This window comes from Echinops telfairi, unplaced genomic scaffold (assembly GCF_000313985.2).
Source record: "Echinops telfairi isolate 266 unplaced genomic scaffold, ASM31398v2 ScPeMD7_70;HRSCAF=299, whole genome shotgun sequence".
NCBI lineage: Eukaryota > Metazoa > Chordata > Mammalia > Afrosoricida > Tenrecidae > Echinops > Echinops telfairi.
Genome location: NW_022103968.1, coordinates 6,806,603 through 6,820,020, shown reverse-complemented (window position 1 = coordinate 6,820,020; position 13,418 = coordinate 6,806,603). Strand labels below are relative to the sequence as shown.

Genomic DNA, 13,418 nt, shown 5'->3' with positions numbered 1-13,418 from the left:
GGTGGGGGGGTGGGTAACAGTGTAATTATACCAGAGAAACAAGTACAGGGTTGAGAAGTGTGAAAAAGAAGGTAAGGTGACACTGTTGGAAGACTACATGTTTTCAGATTTGAAAACTTAAGAAAATCTACTGGCAAAGCCCCACACAAGTGGCTGAAGTATAAGACATTCACATGCAGAATAACCTTCAGTTGTGCCCCAAAGAAGGGGAAGAAACAAGAGAGGGCAGGGAGGAAAAGGGGGGTGGGCAGGACGAAAAGGAGGAGGAAGAGAAAAGACTCCATTTACAAGAGCAACAACAAGTAAAAGACTGAAAAGACCGAAGCACTCAGGGCTGGTATTGCGCTTGAATTGTGTCCACACAGAGACCTGGACGTGCTCCTCTGGTGTCCATAAAGAAGACTTTGTTTGGAAATGATGGTTTTCTTGTGTTATGTTAACGGAGTGGGTCTGAAACCCAGTCCCTTCTGAGTAGTGTCTTTTGAGGGGGAGTGCAGACATGGGGAAACACAGAGGACACGTGGGAGGGATCTTCTACAAAGACTGTCAGCAGCGATGAGAAGCCAGGGGGAAGCCTGGCCCAGCTTCCCTCTCGAAGTCCTCAGGAAGAATCCACACAACTGATACCCTCATCCCAACTTTCAGCCTCTAGAACTGCGAGATGACTAATCTCTGCTATTTTAAATCACACGTGGTGGTATTTTTGTTGAAGCAACTCTAAGAAACAAAGACGAGTAGATTTAAGAGGTGTATAAGAGAGAACTGAGGAAAAACCCAACTTAAACAGTCCCCCCCCCCCAAAAAGGCCATCTTAACAAATGGAAAAGAAGACCCCCAAGTTCTTTTATAAGGAGACACCTTGAGCCTAAAAATGTCAATTCTCCCTCGACGGATCTCTCCACTTAAGAAAATCCACCTTAAAATGAAACAGAATTTTGTTGAGAAAACAGTTGCCCTCTTGAAGACGTCCTATGGAGAAACGGACATGGCAAGAACAGCCAGACAAGGTGGAGGAAGAGCTAGGGGTGCACCGGTACAGGCTACTGGAACCCCAGCAGGACTGCACTGCACAAGAAAATACCGTATATACCAGAATATCAGCTGAGGCACCTAATTTTACCACAAAATAACGGCATTAACAATGTGCTGAAAAACTCGGCTTATACTCAAGGATATACGGTGGATGGGACATTGAGATCCAATGCAGACAGCAATCATGACTAGGTTGGGGAAAATATAGACCATATAACAAATTGAGGCATCCTGGTGGGCATTTGAGGACCCCTGATGGCATAGGAGTAGCCCTGGCGCTCCATGGTGACATGTTGGCCTGCTGACTTGAAGGTCAGCAGTTGACGGGAGAGAGACAGAGCTGTCCACTCCCATGGCGAGTTCGTCTGGGAAAGCAGGCAGTTCTGCCCTGTCCTACGCGGTTGCTGTGAGTCTGAACCAACCTGATGGCCGTGAGCTCGCTTTGGGGGGTTGGTAGCATGATGACTACATGTTGGGCTTCTAACTGTAAGGTCAGTAGCTGGAAACCACCAGCCACAGAGAATTCATCTCAGAAACCCACAGGGGAGCCAACCAACTCGGGGATGAGGGAACAATAAGAGATGTAAAAATGGAGCCGAAAAGGCCAGGTGGAGTTTGATCAAGTGCAGTGTATCCAAGAGGAATTACTGAGTGGAGGGTGATCGTGATAGTGGGACAGGAGGAAGGTAAAGGGAAATAAAGGGAAAAAGTAGGAAACAAAAGGTATTTATTGAGGTAGAGTTCTAGGCATGTATATATGTAAATGTATTAATTCATAATGAAAGGCATAGAGTCCAATGTAAATATATTTATATGTTAAAGTATTAAGATAGCAGATGGACTTTGGGCCTCTACTCAAGGCCTCCCTAAACACAAGAACACTTCGTTCTAATAACTTGGTCCTCTTTGATACTCACCTTCCTGACATGATCACTGAAGACAAAGCGGGTGCATAAGCAAATGTGGTGAAGAAAGTGGATGGTGCCTGGCTATCAAAAGATTTAGCATCTGAGGTCTTAAAGGCTTGAAGGGAAACAAGCAGCCATCTAGCAAGGAAGCAAATAAGACCACATAGAAGAAGCACATCAGCCGGTGTGATCATGGGGTGTCGATGAGATCAGGTATCAGGTATCAAAAGACCCCAAACTAACAATTGTATTGATATGAATGACGGGGCTTGGAGTGGAGACCCAAAACCCATCTGGAGACCATTGGACATCCCCCCACAGAAAGGTTACAAGGAAGGGACAATTCAACTAGGATGCAGTATAGCACCAATGAATCATTCCTCTACTTTCTGAATGCTTCCTCCCCCAAGTACCATGGCCCAATTCTACCTTACAAATCTGAGTAGACCAGAGTACACATGTTGGTACAGATAAGAGCTCTTGACACATGGAATTCAGGACAGATAAAACCCTCAGGAACAGTAGTGGGAGTAGCGATACCATGAGGATAGGGGGATGTGGGGTGGGGGAAGGGAGAACCCATCACAAAGTTGGATATATAGCACCTCCCCCAGGGGGGGTGAATAACAGAAATGTGGGTGAAGGGAGACAACGGACAGTGTAAGACATGAACAACAACAGTAATATATCATTGATCAAGGATTCATGAGGGTGGGGGAGGGAGGGGAAAAAAAGAGGAGCTGATACCAAGGGCTCAAGTAAGAATATGCTTTGGATGTAAATGTTGACGGCAACATATGTACAAGTGTGTTTAATATAATTGAATGATGGATTATCACAAGATTTGTAAGAGCCCCCCAATAAAATGATTAATAAAAAAAGAAAATAGAAACCCACAGGCTCAGTTCTATCCAAACCTATAAGGTCACTATGAGTTGGAATCAATTCAATAGCCATGAATTTGAGGTTTTGATGAGCATTTGAGGGGGAAGAAAAGAGTCTGATTTATTAGAATTCGAAAGCCAAAACACATTCAACATATCTTAAACTGAGAGAACTAAAGAAAACACTCATGCATTGAGTTACATTAGGGAAAGCTTATACAGGCAAAATATTGAATGATGCAGGAAGCATCTAAAAAGGATGGAAAGAATATACAGAATCACTGTACCAAAAAGAATCAGTCAACATCCAACCATTTCAAGAGGTGGCATTAAGAGCCAGAAGCAATGGTACTGAAAGAAGTCCAGACTGCCCTGAAAGAATTAGCCAGAAACAAGGCTCTATGAGTTGATGGAATTACCAGTGAAATGTTTCCACACGCCGATGAAGCACTGGGAGCACTCACTCATCTATGTCAGGAAATATGGAAGATTGCTACTGGGCCAGCTGACTAGAAGAGATCCATATGTGTGTCCATTCCAAAGAACAACGCTCCAACGGACGATTCAAAATATAGAATAATATCGTTGATATCGCATTCAAGTACAATTTTGATGGTTGCAGCAAGATATGAACAGGAAGCTGGCAGAGGTTCAGGTCCAATTCAGACGAAGAGGTGGATCAAGGGATAGCATTGCTGACATCAAATGGATCTTGGCTGAATGTAGAGAAGACCAGAAAGATGTTTACCCATGTTTCATTGCTTATGGTACATTCGGTTTTAGGGATCATAACAAACTGTGGATAGCCTGAGAAGAATGGGAATTCCAGAACACTTCATTGTGCTCATGCTGAACCTGTATCTGGATCGAGAGGCAGCTGGGCACCGAGAACAAAGGAATGCTGCATGTTTTAAATTCAGGAAAGGTGTATCTCAGGGTTATTCAATATGTATGCTGAACAAATCACCAGAAAAGCGGAATTATATGAAGAAGAAGAATTATCAGAATTGGAGGAAGGCTTATTAACAACCTCAATATGCAGATGATACAACCTTGCTTCCTGAAAGTGAGGAATTGAAGCACTTGCCGATGAAGATCAAGGATTGAACCCTCAGTGTGGATTACAACTGAATGTAAAGAAGACCAAAATCCTCACAACTGGATAAATAGGTAACATTATAGTAAACGGAGAAAAGGTTGAAATTGTCAAGGATTTCATCTTGCTGGGATCCACAATCAACGCTCATGGAAGCAGCATTCAAAGGTCAAACGATTCATTGTATTGGGTAAATCTGCTGCACAAGACCTCGTTTTAAAACTGTTGAAGAGCAGGGCTGTTACTTTGAGGACTAAGGTGCACCTGACTCAAGCCAGGATATTTTCAGTCTCTTCATATGCATCTGAACGTTGGATGGTAAATAAGGAAGACTGAAGAAAAATCAATGCATCTGAACGATGGCGTTGGTGAAGATTATTCAAAGTACCCTGGGCTGCCAAAAGAGTAAACACCATATGGCTTTGAAGAAGTACACCCAGAATGCTCCTTTGAGCAAAGGATGGGGAGATTGATCCCATGTACTTTGAACACGTTACATCTCTGGAGAAGGACATCATGCTTGGTAAAGTGGAGGGCAGAGTGAAAGAGGAAGGCGTTGGCTGAGACGGACTGGCGGACTGACTGCAGCTATCGGCTCAAACAGAAGAATCACTGTGAGGATGGCTCAAGACCAGGCAGTGGTTTGCTCTTTTGTACATAGAGTTATTATGAGTCAGAATCAATTCAACGGTATCTAACAATAACAACAACAACAATCTATTACATAGGCCCTACACCAAATACATTCCAGATGGTTCACACACCTAAAAATTGAAACCATGAAACCGCTGAAAGAAAACCTTGGGGGAAATGACATCTTTAGAAGGAGCAAAGCCTTTCTAAGTATGGCACAAATCCTGTAGAGGCTCATAATGTTAATCATATAAAAATTATTGATTGGGAGGGTGGGTTATAACAAAAGGTACATAAGCAAAGGGACTGACTATGAATGACCCTGACTAACTGAAATCACAAGAAAATTAAATTTTGTGTGGACACAGGGTGAGATCTGAGGCAGCCATGGAAGACCTACCTCAATGGAGTTCTACAGCAAATAGCTGGGTTGACTAGAGAAACGAATCCAATGACACTCAGATATGTATAAGACAGAGCTCTGTATCAAGAGGTTGTTACTTATCAAGAAAACATCCAAGCCCAGTCCAACTCAAGTCCATAGATCCAATTCTAGTCCATACGTCGGATACTAGCAGTCCCCAGACCCTCCTTAGGAGAAAGCCACGCCTCCCAGACTGTGCCCTGATTGACAGGCTAGCCTCCACACCGACACTTTCCTATCTTCCAGTTGACACAAAATCATATAACTACCACAAGCATGGTGGTCAGGGCTTTCTCCACTTCCACCTTACGGGACAAAGACCCTCTGGCGAGTCTCTGTGAGCCACCATGTCAGCTTCGGCAAAAACTCCATGGCTTGGCTAATGGACAAAGATAGGCAATTAAAAAAAACACAACTAATTATCCCACCACCACATTCGTGAATTATCCACTCCACTCACAAGTAGGGCAAGCACCTCTAAACGCCTTTATAGTCAGAGAAAGGGAGGGTCCAGAAAGCTCTCTACGGTTTTAGGCCAACTCTCTGTTGGAACAGCGAGGAAGCTGGCAGCTTGCTCTTCTGCTCCCCCACCTCAATCGAGCTGCTTCCAGCTGCTTAGCAAGCTCCCGTTCTGCCTGAGGTCAGGGTCTACCTTAGGGTACTTACCACTCTTCCCAAGAGCTGGAACTTGACTTTAGCAGTTTGGGGAAATAATAGGAAAAAGAAAAGTCTTTACAATAAAAGTGGGCACCCACGAAACTCAAGAACATGCGTGTCTACACATCCATCTCTCCCTCCCTCCCTCCCTCCCTTTCTCTCCCTCTCGCTCTCCACTCCCCCGCCCTCAGCCTACCAGTTTGACTGCACTCTTGTTGGAGCCAAATGCTAGAGCTGTGTGAAACATCAACCCATTGATTTATTGGTGTTCTCACTCTGGACTGGTTACCATGGCTTTTTGAGAAGGCAAAACCATAGGAGGGAGCGTTACAAACTGAGAAATATCTATTTTCCATTACCTCCAGTGAAAATGTCTACTCAGGCAAGACAGCAAACTATGCCGCTTTGGGGGCCAAGTCACAATAAATTGGGGCAAAGGGGGAGTGGTGGAGCCATGCTTCCAGCCAAGAAGGCCTGCTGCAGAGCTAGAAGGCCAAAGAAGATGCTGGAAGTCCCTCCAATCCTTAAACCTTCCCTGAGAACCCAGGCAAAAAAGGGGGAACCAAAGGAGTGACTCCCGTGAATTCTACTGAGTGGCAAGGAGATGGCTGCCTGGCCCAGTCTGTTCACTGATCACATTTAGGGAGCGTGAAGTAGCAGGCAGGCACTTGGAACAAGCCCAGAGAACAACCTCAAGGCTCACCAGCTCAGGAAGCAGCCAGACCGCAGCTCACGGATTCCGTCAGCCTGCAGGGCTTTCCGATGGCTACACTCAGGGCCTGCATACAACACTGAGGTTGAACCATCACTGTTTACTCTCCTACAGATCTGGAGGTCAGAAACCCAGGGTGGGTCTTACAGCACCCAGTTAAATGGTGCACAGGGCGCTCCTCGCCTTTCCGGCAGCACCGAGGGAGGATCCACTTCTTTGTTCTTTCCAGCTTCTAAAAACCATCACATATCCTACTTGTGGCCCCTCCCTCCATCTGCAAGGCCAGCCCGAGCTGGTCCAGTCCAGCCTCTCTGGTTTTCTCTCTTGGCCTTCTCTTCCACTTATAAGGACCCGTGACGACACTGCACCCACCTGGACAATCCAGGTCAGTCGCCCCAGTCTCTGGTTGGTGGACTGTCTGTCATCACTGCTAAGTGCCACCGAATTGGTCCCAACTCACAGCAACCCACGTGCAGCAGAGTGGAACACGGGCCAGTCCTCCAACACCCTCACAATCGGGTCCACGAGCCCACGCTGCAGCCAATGTGTCAGTCCATCTTCCTCTTTTCTGCTGCCCCTCGACTTTCCCGAACACCATGTCCTCCTCCAGGGTCTGGTCCCTCCTGATGACATGTCCAAAGGACATGACCCAAGTCTCAGGTATGGAGGGTTTACCTGGGTATCGCGGCTGATTTCACGTCTTGAGATGGGCTGTGGAAATACATATAGTATGTATTTCCTGAAGGCTCAGCGATGAGTCTGGTTCATCGCTGTGATCTCGGGGTCCACAGCTGAAGCCTATTCTTCCTGTTCCAATTAGTCCAACACTTAGACAATTCCGCTAACCAGTCCAGACATCCAGACACAGTGGCTAGAATCATGGACCCAAACATGGCAATGACCGTGAGGACGGAACAGGGCAGACCAGTGTTGCGTTCCATTATTGCATGTGAGGGCATTATGAGTTGGAGCTGACTCATCAACCTCTAACATCGTTTTTTGCCTTTATTTGGTCCTCCTCTTCTGCAAACTCCACTATCTCACCAGCTGCCTCTTCATCTCCTCTCCTCTCCAACTGGCTTCTAAGATACCCCACCCCCCACCCCCGGGGGATGGCGCCAGGTAACCAACCCTGTAACCTTAAGGTTCCTCGACCTCTGCTCTTCTCTGACCTTCAGCACCCCCTACCTGAGCGAGGTGCTCTCAGCCCAGCCATCACCTCTAATGCACCCATGGAACCTGAAGTAGACCAGTGTCCTCCCAGATCAGTGCTGTCTCATGCCATGGTCTTCTACTCTTTGCCTTTGTGTCCTCCACAAAATCCTTGAACCAGCCCTTACACTAGTGAATGAGCCTCCAAGTTATGGTTCAATTCCTTCACTCCTTCCCTGGGTCCCAACCTCACACCTCTTCGTTCCTAAGCAGCCTGTGTTCTATCTTGAAGGAAGTAGTCAGAATGATGCCCTTGTCGCTTGACCTCATACTGCAATTGACCGACCAGGTCCCAGTGTGGATAAATCCAACCATCCCCTAGTGGAGAAATCGTGCTGTTGTTTGTTGTTGTTGTTGTTGTTGCTAGGTCTTGTGGAGTCCGTTCCAACTCACGGCAACTCTATGCACAAAACACTGTATGGAACAGAATGGCGCACTGCCCAGCCCTGTGCTGTCCTCACGAGCGGCTATGTGTGAGCCCATTGTTGCAGCCACTGTATCATTTCATCTCATGGAGAGTCTTCTTTTTGACTGATTTTCTACTTTCCCAAGCATGACGTCCTTCTCCAGGGACTGTTCCTTCCTGAGAACATGCCTAAAATAAGTGAAACAAAGTCTTCCCATCCTTGCTTCTAAGGAGCATGCTGGCTGTACTTCAGCATAGATTTGCATGTGCTTCTGGCAGCCCATGGTACCGCCCATATTCTTCACCAACACCCCAACTCAAATGCAGCCATTCTTCTCCAGCCTTCCGTAGTCACTGAGCAGTTTTCACATGGAGAAATCATGGCTGGCGCCATATGGGGCAATCACAAGTGTTTGGGTTCCTGACCCCAGCTGAACTGTTTCTACAACCAGATAGAGTTTCGTTTACTTTCTTCCACTTCCAATCCCCAAGCTACCACCTCTGTTCTCAACAGAGGACCCTGCCTCCTATTTCATCAAGATTAAAAACCCCACCTTAGTATGTATTCCCCCTTCTTAACCTCCCAGGGGACAAGCAGACCCTCCTCCTCTCCAAGGTGAATCCCGTAACCTGAGTCAACTCCACACCTCACCGCATCTGTGCCTCCTACCCCATCAGACACTCCCACTCACTTTGTGGTTAGTGTCTTCCTCTCACCTGGCTCCACCCCTCCAGGTTATGCACACACGTCTTTCCAGGGGGAAACACGAAGGGGGTGGAGGATGGAGATAGGCCTTTCCGTGACCTTGTCTTGCTTTTGACTTTGGTGCTTCGTCAACTGCTTTCTTCCACTTGCAGAATTCTCAAAGGAAGAGCTCACAGCAAGAATCCCTGCCAGGGTTTTCCACGATTAGACATCGCAAGAGCTCCTGAAGGCTCAGCGATGAGTCTGGTTCATCGCTGTGATCTCGGGGTCCACAGCTGAAGCCTATTCTTCCTGTTCCAATTAGTCCAACACTTAGACAATCCCGCTAACCAGTCCAGACATCCGCCGCTCTTTACATGACATGGCCGTGGATCAAACTGCCGCCTCACTTTCAGGACAATTCACAGACTCTCAAGAGACAATAGAAATTATTTCTGTTTATTAAGCAATCAAAATAAAAAACATTTGGTTATTTTAAATCCCCGGTCTTTCCTCTTCAGTCGTTAGAAGCATCTACTCACCTCAAACAAAATAATTAACTGTTGAGTCACCTCATTGTCATAATTCTAACACTCATACCTAATATACTTTCCGACATGTGGGAAATAAAAGAGTGGTTGGTATTGGTCTATTAAAGTTGCGTGAAGTGGCAATACGGTGAGAAAGGATCATTTATATTGGTGAAAAGTATAAATTATGCAATATCATTAGAGCAATTAAGCAGTTTCTGCTTTCAAATAACATGAGTTATTTGAAGAATTATTAAAACTGGAGTATTGGATGCGTATTTTCAACTTGGTAATGAGTTAGTCTTGGAACCTGAGCCTCCTGACCTTGGCCCCATCCTTCCCTTCTCATGGCAAGTCCGATGCCGGCTCCCCTGTCCACACTCCACATGAGTGTGTTCTCTGCTCGGTTCTCCCTGGCTCCAAGTACATTGGATTCTTATCCTTGACTGAAAGCGCGCATCTGGCATGGTCACATCTCTCTCAACTCTGCACCTCTAGGCTTTAGCAAAGAATGTTCAATAAAGGTCAACTGAATGAAGTGGTAGTCATATACAGAGTCAGGAAGGTCCTAAAATGACCACTGGTTCACATGGGGCAATGGTGAGATGTGGCGAGACGGATAGGTAAGACTCAGGGTATTTTAAGGGCAGTGGACATATTCTGTGTGGTACTGTCACGGTGGACACGTGGCATTATTCCTGTCAAAACATGACATCATGCATGTCAGAACCCATAGGATGGAACAAAACAAAGAGCGAAGCCCACCTAGTGCACATCATGGACCTAGGTCAATAACAATTCTCAATATTAACTCTTCTATCGTACCAATGTACCCCACATCTGTAACCGGGGTGCTGCCATGTTAAAAACAGAAGAGAATGCGTGTAGGAGGGGGAGAGGCTTATGAGGCCTCTCTGTATTCCCTGACTAGTTTATCCTATAAATCCACAACTGTTCTAAAAGACTAACATATCTTATCAAAAGGGAGCATGCTATGAATAAATAATATGATGGCTGCTTGTGTAAAAATACCAACGAGGGGAGTCCTGTAAATGAAAAGTATTCTTTGGATTCTTAAATATACATTTTAACTCCAGCCACTTCTAAGGTCCCTCAATACTCCAACAACCAGCTAGGAGGCATCGATAATCAACCCTAGCCCTTTGTTATTGTGTTGCTGCTATGCTGGAAGGTTTGCCACGGATATTTCAAATACCAACAGGGTCACCCATGGTGGACAAGTGTCAGTGGTCCATTTTGACTAATATAGATGGGGTTTGGGGTTCTTGCCTCAAAACAAGCCTATCTTTCGTTTCCTCCGATGTCAGAAAGTATATCAGGTATATGAATTCCATCAGATGTATGCATGCTTTAACCAATGAGATAGGTAGAAAGCCCTGGTCATCTACTTCCAAAATTAGCCAAAGGAAACCCTATGGGCCGCAAAGACCCTTGTCTGATACGGGGCTAGAGGAGGAGGCCCTTCCGTGAGAAGGCACTGCATGAGAGCTGCAACAAAGGATACAAAGCCCATGCACGACCAGGAAGATGGTACCAGGCCTGGCAACATGTCATTCCATTCAACAGAAGGTCACCGTGAATTGGCACCAACTCCATGGGAACAAGGCGAAGAGCCTCCTTGATTAGCACATTTTCTGGCCATCTTAGAATAGATCCATGTGCCTCCAGCTTGAGCTATGCCGCCACCGGGGAAGAGCTCAGATGTCAGATGCATCCTCATCCCTTTTCCTCATCAGCCCTTCATGAGTCAGTAAAGACTAGTTCATGAGGCAAGAACCCACAACTCGTCAGATGGCTCTTCACTGCCCTTGAAGAATAATTCCTTTTGAGATAATCAATACTGACTTAAAAAGAGCTGACTCTTAGAAGTGAGTCTATTTCTGGCCTTCCAGCCTCTTGTGCCTCTTGTTCAAGGTTAAACCAAGGAAAGCTATAAGGGGGCTTCAAAAAGTTCGTGGGAAAATTGAAGTAAAAGATCATGGAATTTTTCCATGAGTATTTCCACTCTTCCTGGGCTTATTACCATGACAGCTGCTTTCCCTGCTTGTGAAAGGCAGGACTTGGGGAAAGAAAGGCTGGAACGCTCAAGGAATTTCACTGTCCAGGAAAACAGGGTTTCCATTCCACCTTTCCCAAGCCCTCTGCACTTTGTCCTTGAGTAAATGCTGCCCCTGTGATCATAAAGAGTGGATTATTCTAAGATGTGGGTCCCCCCCATAGATCTGTGTATTGTTTGGCGGAGGCATGGGGATGAGATCATTTCCAAACCTGAAGGGTCAGGAAGGACGACCATCTCAGGATTCCACCAGTCTCTATCCAACCAGGAAACCTGGACATTTTTGTGATTTTTGAATTCTGTACCAGATCTGTCTCCCCCTCTCTCCAGGCCTTGCCGATGTGACCCCTCTCAGAGCAGCTAACAGTGGGAGGGGGGATCATGAAGGCCGATGTTCCTGTGGTCCATCAGTCCATTGGATTCATTGTTTCCGTGTGTCTCTGCTGTCTTCTTAAAGTCCCCTCGTATTATTCAACTGCGACTTCTTGGTCACTCGTAGTCCCCTGATGCTTCTTGTTGAGATGAAATGTGGATGCTTAAGGACCTCTGCTCTTACTTCCTATCCCATCATCCCCTGACACTAACTACTGGGTCTCTACAGAATGGTCAGACAGAAAGTTAATATTGATGTAGCCAGACAAAATCCCTGCGCAAATCCCAACAGACAATGGAATTTCCCATGAGATTTCACACCAACCATTCTTTCCCATTTTCCTTGAGCAGTCTAACCTTTCTTTCCAAAAGTCCGCAGCTAATCGGGGAGAGCTACTGTCCCTGTAAGAAGCCAGGGTACGGCAGGCAGCCTCAAGCAGAATGTGTCCTGTGTGAACGCATCCATAAATAGCCCTGACATGCAAGGGGGAGGATGTGACAGGCAACGGCCCCAATACAAACCCATACATAGTGTCTGAATGGGTGGATTATCTTACTTCTGAAAATGCCCGTGAAGGACATGCAAACGAAGCGGGCAGGAAATGGGAAGAACCCTTTTACAGTGGGTTATGTTAGAGCATCCAGCTGATTTGGTCATAGCTGAGTAAACTATGTCTCTTAAAAATTGTGGTTGTGAAGTCTGAGTAACAGCACAAAGAATGTAACAGCTATATTTTTAAGTGAGAAAAACACAATTGCGTATGTGTGGCCAAGGTTTTTAAAAAGCTATTTGCATAGAGGCATTGGAATTACTCATGTCTTAAAAGGTTCTCAGATGTTGTGATATTGCCATTACAATAAATAAAATTCAGGAGAGAAAGGAAAGATGAGTCATGGGCTGCCAGGTGCCACTGTCTAATCAAGCTCCTCAGGAGCAACAATGTCAGGGAGTTAACATGGAAACCCAGAGGCTGGGCTCACCTCCATTACCCCAGTTTATGTATTAATTCTGACCTCTCCAGAAACCGGATGAATCTAATGAGCACGTTGTAGTCACATCTCCTCAGGGCTGCTAAAAGGCAATTAGGACAGACTGACAGAGGCCAGGAACTGGAGTCCAGAGAGCAATGTGAATGTGAGGGTGGATGGGCATGAGGGGGTCTTAACTGCTTGGCACAGCCACCAGAGTGACTTGACATTGAAACATTAGGACACTTGTGTTCATGGTTTCTCAGTGGAGGTCCTAGAGCCGTGGTTCTCAAACTTCCTAATGCCACGACCCTTTCATACAGTTTCTCGTGTGGTGGTGAACCCCGAACCATAAGATTATTTTCATTGCTACTTCATCACTGTCATTTTGCTATTGTTATGAATTGGGTGACCCCTGTGAAAGGGTCATTAGACCCCAAAGGGGTCGAGACCCACAGGTTGAGAACCACTGTCCTAGAGGACCATTACAATGTCTAGTTTAGCTTATATGGAAAAGGTACCTGTGGTCCTGCTTTGGCCCCTGCTGACCCACCGAGCCCCAGTGACTTCGTGGCTGCTGTCCACATGGCTGGAGCCACAGGAAGACACCACAGATCAGCACCCCACCTCTCAGGGATGACCGGTAAGTCTTGCTTGTAAAGGACCAGCCCTGACTTCAAGGTCCTATCTGAAATCTGGGTGTCTGGGTCATTTCCGGGCCACAGATCAATTCACCCTTCAGTTTGGCTCCCATTCTCTAGCAGTCCCTTAGGTGAGGGCCTGGCTTGGGCTTGAGTACTCCTTTAGAGTCTGGAAGGCTC

The 13,418-nt window shown here is 46.2% G+C and overlaps 1 protein-coding gene across 1 annotated transcript in view; it reads right to left on the bottom strand.

Annotated features, from left to right (window-relative positions):
• Nucleotides 1-13,418, bottom strand: part of CPXM2 (carboxypeptidase X, M14 family member 2) — a 108,672-nt gene that overhangs the window by 52,546 nt on the left and 42,708 nt on the right. The window lies entirely within an intron of this gene.